The following is a 13,122-nucleotide window of genomic DNA, read 5'->3' as shown; positions in this document are numbered from 1 at the left end:
CCCGTAGGAAGGCCTGGTGCAGGCTAGATCCGTACCCCCGTAGCCTGGTGGAGGCTAGATCCGTACCCCCGTAGGAAGGCCTGGTGGAGGCTAACCGTACCCCCGTGGGAAGGCCTGGTGGAGGCTAATCGTTAGCCTCCACCAGGCCCTCTTACGGGCGTATGAATCGTAGAATTCGGCAGAAAAAGGATTAATTAGCCAGTAGAGTCAGTACACAGTGAAGATCAAGTGAAACCCTGGCGTAGTTAGAGACTAGCTAACCGTACCCCCGTAAGAAGGCCTGGTGGAGGCTAACCGTACCCCCGTAAGAAGGCCTGGTGGAGGCTAATCGTACCCCCGTAGGAAGGCCTGGTGGAGACTAACCGTACCCCCGTAGGAAGGCCTGGTGGAGGCTAGATCCGTACCCCCGTAGGAAGGCCTGGTGGAGGCTAACCTTACCCCCGTAGGAAGGCCTGGTGGAAGCTAATCGTACCCCCGTAGGAAGGCCTGGTGGAGACTAACCGTACCCCCGTAGGAAGGCCTGGTGGAGGCTAGATCCGTACCCCCGTAGGAAGGCCTTGTGGAGGCTAACGGTACCCCGTAGGAAGGCCTGGTGGAGGCTAACGGTACCCCCGTAGGAAGGCCTGATGGAGGCTAAGCGTACCCCCGTAGGTAGGCCTGGTGGATCTCGAGGCTAAACTCACTGCGCACAGGTCGTGTGTAACTCACGTCTTTATCTGCGTAATCTCCGCGCTCTAACCAGACTGCATAATCCGACATTGTTGCCGTAATTACCCGGGCTTGCCGCGCGGTGATTACTCTGCGGGGAGGGATTAGTGTGGATGGGGTTAGGCGTGATTGCGGAGATTAGCCGTGCGGTGATTAATGACGTAATCTCCCTCCCGTCCATCACAGCCCGTCCGAACACGCGGGAAACTGTCGCGAGTCATGTGATTAATGACGTAAACGGCGGGAAACTGTCGCGAGTCATCCCACCTCTGACCCTGAGAACCCGGCAGCCGCAGGGGGTCAATTAGAATCATCCGGGCCGTTCAAATCGCGAGGTTGGGGCGGCGCGGTTAGAGTCTGACCCGAAATGCCAATAGAAAGATGGGCCTGTTGCCTCTCGGTGCACGCAGCCTTCTCGGAGTGCTGGCGTTTAATTTTGGGGTACGCGATTTTTTAGGCATCATGAAAAGCATTAATAACTAACAAAGAATGTTGTATGATATGGGCCAGGTGCCTGAATTAAAGTTAAAATGAAGATTCACAATACCACGCGAGGCTTTCTAGGGCGACAAAATCTGCTATAACAACCTGGCTCAACTCGCGATCGCGAATCAGAGCTCTCCTCCAAAATAAACACCACCCCCCTAAAAGGCCTGGAAAGGAGGCTAGAGCGGCGATAACGAGCGCAGGTCTGTACACAGTGCCGGTGTGCGTGCGGCGGACAGGAATAAAACACTCATTACGGGCGGCTCGGCTTTAAACCCGGGATGAGGAGAAGGGAACGTGTCTGTCCGGTCTGATTCATATTCTTCTTATCACGATTCAGCTGCAGTTTCACTTCACAATATTCCGGGTGAGGGTTAGGGCATGCGCAATCAGTGATGTACCATAACAGGCAACTACAATAAGGTGTTAAAGAACAATCGTACAATCAGTGATGTACCATTACTGGCAACTACAATAAGGTGTTTAAGTACAATCGTATAATCAGTGATGTACATGTACCATAACAACCTCAATAACGCGTAAAAGTACAATCGTACAATCAGTGATGTAGCATAACGGGCAACCACAATAACGTGTTAAAATACAATCATACTTACATCTACCAGGGAAATAAAATGTAACAATAGTTCCTCATGATATATCCATGCCACATTCGAAATTGCTCAATGGCTTCTGGAGTTATGCTGTTCAACCATATGGCCTCCGTCGGTCAATGTTGACCATTGTAATATCCTAATTCACATCAGCCTTACGTACAACATTGGCTATGGTTAAACAGCTCTGTGCGAAAATGACAGTCTCTGACACATAACTCACATCTGAAAGATGACTCAGTTTCATTGCTGTTCAACCACAATCAAACAAACAAGACCACAAACACATAGATCATAGATACACGCTACTGAAACTACAGCCGTTTTGACGTAGCTCCCTAACATAGAAATAGATCGGTGAATAGTTAGTAGACAACCTAAAGCCAACCGTACACACGCACGCATATCTTCAGAAAAGACGCTGCAGCCGCATAGATCCCGTTCAGAACTTTATTCACGTCCAGACCTTGAACCTTAAAACCTTGGAGTAGATTTTTTACATCGTTATTCTTAGTTTATCAACACTGTCCTCCCTAGAAGAGCTCGATCAAGTCGAGCTTGACAAGGTTGACTCCATCTAACCCCGTGCCTGCGTAACTCCCCCCGTGCACAAACTTCTAGCGAACCCTGTCAGCTATAAACTCCCCCCGCACACACACCTCCCGCGAACCCTGCCAGCTATAAACTCCCCCAGCACACACACTTCTAGCGAACCCTGTCAGCTATAAACTCCTCCCAGCACACACATCTCCCGCGAACCCTGCCAGCTATAAACTCCCCCCGGCGCACACATCTCCCGCGAACTCTGTCAGCTATAAACTCCCCCCGTACACACACTTCTAGCGAACCCTGTCAGCTATAAACTCCCCCCGGCACACACACACCTCCCGCGAACCCTGCCAGCTATAAACTCCCCCCGCACACACACCTCCCGCGAACCCTGTCAGCTACAAACTCCCCCCGGCACACACATCTCCCGCGAACCCTGCCAGCTATAAACTCCCCCCGGCACACACACCTCCCGCGAACCCTGCCAGCTATAAACTCCCCCCGCACACACACCTCCCGCGAACCCTGCCAGCTATAAACTCCCCCCGGCACACACACCTCCCGCGAACCCTGTCAGCTATAAACTCCCCCCGGCGCACACACCTCCCGCGAACCCTGTCAGCTATAAACTCCCCCCGGCGCACATTTCTAGCGAACCCTGCCAGCTATAAACTCCCCCCGCACACACACCTCCCGCGAACCCTGCCAGCTACAAACTCCCCCAGCACACACACTTCTAGCGAACCCTGTCAGCTATAAACTCCTCCCAGCACACACATCTCCCGCGAACCCTGCCAGCTATAAACTCCCCCCGGCGCACACATCTCCCGCGAACTCTGTCAGCTATAAACTCCCCCCGTACACACACTTCTAGCGAACCCTGTTAGCTATAAACTCCCCCCGGCACACACACCTCCCGCGAACCCTGCCAGCTATAAACTCCCCCCGCACACACACCTCCCGCGAACCCTGCCAGCTATAAACTCCCCCCGGCGCACACATCTCCCGCGAACTCTGTCAGCTATAAACTCCCCCCGCACACACACTTCTAGCGAACCCTGTCAGCTATAAACTCCCCCTCCGCACACACACCTCCCGCGAACCCTGCCAGCTATAAACTCCCCCCGCACACACACCTCCCGCGAACCCTGTCAGCTATAAACTCCCCCCGGCGCACACATCTCCCGCGAACCCTGTCAGCTATAAACTCCCCCCGGCGCACATTTCTAGCGAACCCTGCCAGCTATAAACTCCCCCCGCACACACACCTCCCGCGAACCCTGCCAGCTATAAACTCCCCCCGCACACACACCTCCCGCGAACCCTGTCAGCTATAAACTCCCCCGCACACACACCCCACGCGAACCCTGTCAGCTATAAACTCCCCCGCACACACACCTCCCGCGAACCCTGTCAGCTATAAACTCCCCCGCACACACACCTCCCGCGAACCCTGTCAGCTATAAACTCCCCCCGGCGCACACATCTCCCGCGAACCCTGTCAGCTATAAACTCCCCCCGGCGCACACATCTCCCGCGAACCCTGTCAGCTATAAACTCCCCCCGGCGCACATTTCTAGCGAACCCTGCCAGCTATAAACTCCCCCCGCACACACACCTCCCGCGAACCCTGTCAGCTATAAACTCCCCCGCACACACACCTCCCGCGAACCCTGTCAGCTATAAACTCCCCCCGGCGCACACATCTCCCGCGAACCCTGCCAGCTATAAACTCCCCCCGGCACACACTGGGCCCACGCGAACCCTGTCAGCTACAAACTCCTCCCCGCACACATCTCCCGCGAACCCTGCCAGCTATAAACTCCCCCGGCACACACATCTCCCGCGAACCCTGCCAGCTATAAACTCCCCCGGCACACACATCTCCCGCGAACCCTGCCAGCTATAAACTCCCCCGCACACACACCCCACGCGAACCCTGCCAGCTATAAACTCCCCCGGCACACACATCTCCCGCGAACCCTGCCAGCTATAAACTCCCCCGGCACACACATCTCCCGCGAACCCTGCCAGCTATAAACTCCCCCGCACACACACCCCACGCGAACCCTGCCAGCTATAAACTCCCCCGGCACACACATCTCCCGCGAACCCTGCCAGCTATAAACTCCCCCGGCACACACACCTTCCGCGAACCCTGCCAGCTATAAACTCCCCCGGCACACACATCTCCCGCGAACCCTGCCAGCTATAAACTCCCCCGGCACACACATCTCCCGCGAACCCTGCCAGCTATAAACTCCCCCGGCACACACATCTCCCGCGAACCCTGCCAGCTATAAACTCCCCCCGGCACACACATCTCCCGCGAACCCTGCCAGCTATAAACTCCCCCCGGCACACACCCCACGCGAACCCTGCCAGCTATAAACTCCCCCGGCACACACCCCACGCGAACCCTGCCAGCTATAAACTCCCCCCGGCACACACATCTCCCGCGAACCCTGCCAGCTATAAACTCCCCCGGCACACACATCTCCCGCGAACCCTGCCAGCTATAAACTCCCCCGGCACACACATCTCCCGCGAACCCTGCCAGCTATAAACTCCCCCCGGCACACACCCCACGCGAACCCTGCCAGCTATAAACTCCCCCCGGCACACACACTTCTAGCGAACCCTGTCAGCTATAAACTCCCCCCAGTACACACACTTCTAGCGATCCCTGTCAGCTACAAACTTCCCCCGGCACACTCTTCTAGCGAACTCGGTCAGCTACAAACTCCCTCCACTACACACACCTCCCGCGAACCCTGCCAGCTATAAACTCCCCCCGCACACACACCTCCCGCGAACCCTGCCAGCTATAAACTCCCCCCGTACACACACTTCTAGCGAACCCTGTCAGCTATAAACTCCCCGGCCCCCCGTACACACACTTCTAGCGAACCCTGTCAGCTATAAACTCCCCGGCCCCCCGTACACACACTTCTAGCGAACCCTGTCAGCTATAAACTCCCCGGCCCCCCGTACACACACTTCTAGCGAACCCTGTCAGCTATAAACTTCCCGGCCCCCCGTACACACACTTCTAGCGAACCCTGTCAGCTATAAACTCCCCCCGCACACACTCCTCCCGCGAACCCTGTCAGCTGCAAACTCCCCCCGCACACACACCTCCCGCGAACCCTGCCAGCTATAAACTCCCCCCGTCACACACACCTCCAGCGAACCCTGCCAGCTATAAACTCCCCCCGGCACACACACCTCCCGCGAACCCTGTCAGCTACAAACTCCTCCCAGCACACACTTCTAGCGAACCCTGTCAGCTATAAACTCCTCCCGTACACACACCTCCCGCGAACCCTGCCAGCTATAAACTCCCCCGGCACACACACCTTCCGCAAACCCTGTCAGCTGCAAACTCCCCCGGCACACACACCTTCCGCAAACCCTGTCAGCTACAAACTCCCCCCTGCGCACACACCTTCCGCAAACCCTGTCAGCTACAAACTCCCCCCTGCGCACACACCTTCCGCAAACCCTGTCAGCTACAAACTCCCCCCTGCGCACACACCTCCCGCGAACCCTGTCAGCTACAAACTCCCCCCGTACACACACCTTCCGCAAACCCTGTCAGCTACAAACTCCCCCCGGCACACACACCTTCCGCAAACCCTGTCAGCTATAAACTCCCCCCTGCGCACACACCTTCCGCAAACCCTGTCAGCTACAAACTCCCCCCTGCGCACACACCTTCCGCAAACCCTGTCAGCTACAAACTCCCCCCTGCGCACACACCTTCCGCAAACCCTGTCAGCTACAAACTCCCCCCTGCGCACACACCTTCCGCAAACCCTGTCAGCTACAAACTCCCCCCTGCGCACACACCTTCCGCAAACCCTGTCAGCTACAGTACAAACTCCCCCCGGCACACACACCTCCCGCAAACCCTGTCAGCTACAAACTCCCCCCTGCGCACACACCTTCCGCAAACCCTGTCAGCTACAAACTCCCCCCGACACACACACCTCCCGCGAACCCTGTCAGCTGCAAACTCCCCCCGTACACACGCCTCCCGCGAACCCTGTCAGCTGCAAACTCCCCCCCGCACACACACCTTCCGCAAACCCTGTCAGCTACAAACTCCCCCCGTACACACACTTCTAGCGAACCCTGCCAGCTATAAACTCCCCCCGCACACACTCCTCCCGCGAACCCTGTCAGCTACAAACTCCCCCCGGCACACACACCTCCCGCGAACCCTGTCAGCTACAAACTCCCCCCGACACACACACCTCCCGCGAACCCTGTCAGCTGCAAACTCCCCCCGTACACACGCCTCCCGCGAACCCTGTCAGCTGCAAACTCCCCCCCGCACACACACCTTCCGCAAACCCTGTCAGCTACAAACTCCCCCCGTACACACACTTCTAGCGAACCCTGCCAGCTATAAACTCCCCCCGCACACACTCCTCCCGCGAACCCTGTCAGCTACAAACTCCCCCCGGCACACACACCTCCCGCGAACCCTGTCAGCTACAAACTCCCCCCGGCACACACACCTCCCGCGAACCCTGTCAGCTATAAACTCCCTCCGCACACACACCTCCCGCGAACCCTGTCAGCTGCAAACTCCCCCCGCACACACTCCTCCCGCGAACCCTGTCAGCTACAAACTCCCCCCGGCACACACACCTTCCGCAAACCCTGCCAGCTATAAACTCCCCCCGCACACACACCTCCCGCGAACCCTGTCAGCTACAAACTCCCCCCTGCGCACACATCTCCCGCGAACCCTGTCAGCTACAAACTCCCCCCTGCGCACACACCTTCCGCAAACCCTGCCAGCTATAAACTCCCCCCGGCACACACACCTTCCGCAAACCCTGTCAGCTACAAACTCCCCCCTGCGCACACATCTCCCGCGAACCCTGTCAGCTATAAACTCCTCCCGTACACACACTTCTAGCGATCCCTGCCAGCTATAAGTGCACGCCGTCCCTCGGGAGGAGCCCTGATCTAAGAGGGGTCCGCCCACAAACCGTCCCTCAGCGCTCTTCTTAACGGCCACTTAGGCCTGTCAGGCCGACTCTGGGTGAGGAACATGACAACCAAAGCTGGTGTGTTACGCCGAATGAAGGTTGTACCGGCTATATAGATACTGATGCAGAACCAATGGGTAACCAATTTGAAATTACCAGTTCCGGCATCAATGGGTTGGGGGGGGGGGGGGTTGGGGTGGTCGCCCGTCGGAAAGTGATGAAAGTGAGATATTTCGTCTTCCACGGTCTCGGAAAAAAGAAGTCGAGCCCAATAAGTTAGCATATAGTCAATATTCAGACCAGAGTAGCCACGTGCTATATTGTTCTCCTATTGTCTGTCCGTCCTTTTCATGTTGCATTCCCTTTCATTAGCCTCCGGGCAAGAGTTTGCAATTAACTTTTCATATAAAAGTTATTGTAGAAACTGAACATTACGTTTTCTGTTAAGAGCTAATGATGGCTGTTTTGTATCTCAACAAGTAAAATAAACGACATCCAGGCATGCTGTAGGACAAGAGAAAAAGTCACTCATTACCATTCTACCTTCATTGGGACATTCATGATCGATCGTACATGAGAGATGCACGCGCATGTCTGAAGAGCGAACCTATCCATGAACAGTTTCACATGTGTCCCCCGATGCGGGGATCACCGTCGTAAGACATAAATTAGACACAATAAATGGCCAATTTGAGATCCTAAGCGGACGGAAACAAATCTGCGGCTTTTGTAACATTTGTCATCTCCATGAAAAATGGAGATATTGTTCTTGGCGTGTCTGTGTGTGTGTGTGTCTGTGTGTGTCTGTGTTTCCGGACTGTTGTAGTCAGCTTAACTCAAGAACCTCTGGATGGATTACAATGATATTTGGTATGTGAGTGGGTGTTGGGAAGACAAAGGGCAAGTCCGATTTTGAGCTCCGTAGTATGTGAACTTGGTACTGCAGCAGAACTTCCGTTTTTTAAATCTTTTGAAATGGACGTGCTATGGTCTTGTTTAGCCCTGGGTTACTCTTCGATACTGCCAACGGACTTCCTCTACTCCCTACTTAAAATCAGCATTACCTCTATAGTAGTAACGTAACGTTTTAACAACGGAGGAAACGGCAATCGTTGTCCGATTATTGCAAATGGAACGTTTTATCGGACTTATGTGGTTCTCATGATAAACCCACAAAATATTCCCATTATTGGACGGATATAAACGGATCTAGAATGTACCTAATGACTTGCATCAGAATAGAAATCCGATGTAAAACGTGGATCAGTGATTATTTCATTACCCTTTAAGAGACTCCCGGGACCGCGCGGCAAATATCAGCAGACGGCTCCGTGCATGAATCTACGGATCGGAAATTACGTCAATCCGTCAAACCTGTCAAACAGTCCTCGCTGCCAATTACCTTTGTTGCATATGAGTTATGATATGAGTTATACATTGTATTGCTGTAACAACTTCGATAGTATCTTTGTATAATTGATGTTGTGTTAAGTTTCTTTACAGCGCTTGCCTTCCCTGCATCATCAATAAAACTATGAATATATCTTCTGGTCCATATAGCAGAGATATTCATCACGTCCTTGTTAGAGAGATCTCCTTGAGTAGAGGGAATTGCAGAAATGTAGCACTTGGGGCAGAGAAGGTCTTAGTTGGCTGATTTGTTAGATCTTTGCTGCTGAGCTGATTTGAAGGAATTGTCAAATCTCTAGATCTGTGCGTAGGACGACGTGGGGGTTGTGTAGCCTCTACCAGGCCCGGCGGATGGCTGGACAAATAGTAGAAATTGGCCAAATAGCGTGAATAGTATGCTAAGAGTGTCGGCTACGGAGAGAGGGATCATATGCACTTGCCATGCACGCGGCCTTTGAAGACTCGGCATCTACAAAGGGTATCAGATTAGTCCCCCTTTATTTGTGCACAGGTTTCTAGCTCAGCGCTGAAGATCATCTAAGTCATAAAATCGACCAGTGAGGTCGAGGCCGCAAACTGTAGCTTCTATAGCGGACTAACTCCTCTGGCATGTTATCCGCCTATTAGGTCAGTTTCTATGATTTTTCCAGCGACCTGTGGAGCCTGGTAGAGGCGCCAGGAGTTGTAAAGATATGCTGAGATGTTTTGTACGGAATCACAAAGTTGCTAAAAGTAATGACCAAAGAAGAACGGACCATGAACCAGCTTTCACTACATGTTTTGTACCATGTATATATGTAGTAATCTCCACGGACCTATGCACCGAACCGCTCACGGTTTAGTAATGTTCAGGTCAAAAATATCACACCAACACAACAGTAGGTGTGCAGAAAGCACACGCGTATCAGGTTACACATTTTGGCTTTCAAGGAAGGTGGTACATACACCACACGTACGTGTATCCGGACTAAGGTTTATTATTGTTTATTTATTGTTTATTGTCAAAATGACATCCATTAGTGAATTACACGGATGCAATTCACTACTCTTCCTGGAGTCATATACATGATAACATCATAACATAAACATAACATTGGTACACATACACATAACATTACATAGTATATACATATTTACACAATTTCAATTTTCTACCAGTTCAGAATGTTTGAGTCCGTTTTTAGTCTGTCTTTGATGAGTAGTTTGAAGGAGGATGGAACAGATGATCTGACAGTGGATCTGATGTGTTGTGGAAGAGTGTTGTAGGATTTTGCGCACCGGTACAGGAAGGACAGAGTTACTCCCATTATGTAGATAGGTGTACGTGTGCAGCAGATTGTACCGACGCGACATGCACAGTATGTAGAATTTCACTCAGGAGAAGAAGGCGCACTCATAGTCCTGACAGCTTTGGCGCGCTGTAAGCCTTCAAGCCGACATGCACTCTAGCCGTCACTTTAACTTCCAGCCCCGTTCTTGACCCTTTGCTGTCTAACACCCGTGAGCTGCATCGGCCCTTTCACGAACTGAATACTGTAAATGCAGAAATGTTCACGGTGGTTTTCCCGGCGACCGTTTCACCGCGAACTTAAAACCACCGCGAACATTTCCCCCAGTACTGTAGCAGTGTGTGACTATAGCGCTGCCGCAAACTTAAAACCACCGCGAACACCCCATTTTCGCCTTAGTACGAAATAAAAATTTTAAAATGTATTTACAGTGAACCCCTTTGACGATCACGTCCCGGCAGCTCAGCTGTTATAAACGATGAAGAAGGATCGGATTGCCGCGTTGTCTCCGGACGGAGTGGGGTTATCAACCTCACATCAGATCCGCCTGACGCTGGCAGACTCCTGAAGCTAACGGCCCGTGGAGACGACGATGTGAAGGGAGGGCGTTTAGCGAAAACCCAGCTTTAGTGATACCCCGCCCATTCCATTAAAGAGGCGCGCGTGCTGCGACATAAAATTTGACAGAGTGCTCAACGAATTTTATAGAAAAAGGAGCAATTCACAATCTTTTTGTGCTTTGTGTGTTTTGTTGTCTTTTCAGTCATACTGTTACATTTTACATGAAATTCCTATTAGGAAATCACGGGTTAAACAAATCCAGTTCAGGTTACAGCGAGCTCGTGAGCGCGATCGCTATCTAGTTTAATGGGGGACTAAAGCGTGAAGGGAGATCACTTAGTGAAAGTCCAGCTTTAGTTAAAGTCTCGGCTCCCATGTCTTTCGTCCATTTAAAGTAATCCCGCGTGTTGAATGAAAGACCGTTCTTCTTTTTCTCTCATCCACTTTGATGGCCAAGAGAGACTCATGACGTTTGTGCCAAACTTTTAATGCTTAGTAAATGTTCAGAATGTCGTTATGAGCATTTGTGCTGTTATACCCCCATTTCTCTTCGCCCGCCTTCTCCTATCTTAGCTCTACAAACTACGCCAGTCATGTCGTGGGCGCGAGGTTCCATTTCTGAGGCGCGTAAACTTCCCGATGTTCCAAGGATAAAGCTGTTGAAATTGTTCATGTATAATTGAAACTTAACTTGGTACCTTATTCTCAATCTGATCGTGCAAGAGATTTTAAATTCGTAAATTTATAGTTATTGTTTTAATTGATAAGTGAATTATACAAATTTGTAAATGATGACGTACTTCATGTGCATATTTTTATGAAATGTCATGTGCAAAGTCAGGAGGAATAAAACTGAATCTGAATCTTCCAAGGATTAAGAACGCTCATGATTTCCTCAGGCGTACTGCTGAAGGTCTTGACTTAATCTTTAAGAATGAGCAACTGTAAAATCCCCCCCCCCCGCCCAACCACAAAATTGTGAAACTGGAAGAATTAAGATAAATATAGATATAAAGTCAGTCTGGATGGCATGGCGCGGTGAAACTCGGGGGCGATGCTGAGGAACACGTCCCTTATCCATTATACAGCAAAGTTACAGGCCTTACAGGGTCGGCTTAGTCACGTTAGATCACTGACTGCTCTTATGTCGTACGGCAAATATAACTCATGTTGAGGATTTGATATAGTCGGCCTTGGCATTGCACGGGTGCAGACCCTCTCATGTGATACTTACTACAATATATAGATATAGAATGCGATGTAACAAACTGTTTTTCAAATCTAATTCAGAGTAATTTCTCGAAGTCGAAGTAAAAGAGATATCTAGGCATCAAGCGCTAAAAGGTTAACGGCATGTCCCATGAGCCCTGGTAGTTCGCCAAGGAGAGTCGACCGCTCATTGATGTAGCAGGGCGGTGGAGTAAATACTGCGGGGTTGATTCGCACTGACACCCAGCAGCGACCTCGGCACCAAGGATGTCAGGTATGTGGGTGTAGAAGAAGAGCCTCTGCCCTCTGGAAACCCTAGCCTCTACCAGGCTACACAGGTCGCTGGAAACCCTAGCCTCTACCAGGCTACACAGGTCGCTGGAAACCCTAGCCTCTACCAGGCTCCACAGGTCGCTGGAAACCCTAGCCTCCTTGCAGACCTCCCGGGCGGTGCCGATGGAGCGCGATTTTCAACTTATCGGGTATTTTGCTGGGGAACCCGTATTGCTGGCCATGAGGAATCCGTATTGCCGCCTATGACCATATGCTCCCCCAAAAAATAAACGACCCTAGAGGTCTGTAAAGGAGGCTACTGGAAACCCCACTCCTCCCGCCCTCTGCAGCACTCCTCGCAGCTCGGTCCGCGGGCTCGCCACGGCGGCTGAAACTGACGGGCGGTCACTACAGCTATAAATCAGGCTAAGCGCCAAATCCCCGGACCTAATCCCCCCGGAGCACCCTCCATTTGGGCGATAAAAAGGCTTAATAGAATTTACTTCGCCCTTCCCGATCTGAGGTCGAAACAACCGATTTGATTTACAGAACGGAAGAGCCGCTTCTTTCTTGAAAAAGGGTTGGCGGCGTGTTTGGGAATGAAAACGCGTTTTGCCTCTACCAGGCCCCGCGGATGGCTGAAAAAAAAGTGGAAATTGGCTAAATTGAGTGAATAGTATGCTAAGGAAGTCGGTAACGGAGAGAGGGTCCAATTTGCTATCTAGAAGTCGCAAACTGTAACTTCTCTGGCATGTTATCCGTCTATTTGGCCAATTTCTACGATTTTTCCAGCGCCCTGTGGAGCCTAGTAGAGCCTACATTTTACGAAGAATTCGTTTATTTTTTGTTTCCGAAGGAAGTCTGGCATTCGGTGAGGAATATTCACATTCCTAATGCTTGGATAAATCGAGACTACCCAGTTTGTCGGGGGTGTGGCGTCGGTGTGGCGCAACGGTTAGAGCGTTGGACTCAGAACCAATAGGTCCCGGGTTCGATGCTCACTATACCCCGACGGTG

The sequence above is a fragment of the Branchiostoma lanceolatum genome, chromosome 2, assembly GCF_035083965.1.
Source record: "Branchiostoma lanceolatum isolate klBraLanc5 chromosome 2, klBraLanc5.hap2, whole genome shotgun sequence".
NCBI lineage: Eukaryota > Metazoa > Chordata > Leptocardii > Amphioxiformes > Branchiostomatidae > Branchiostoma > Branchiostoma lanceolatum.
Note: the sequence above shows the minus strand (reverse complement) of the source record.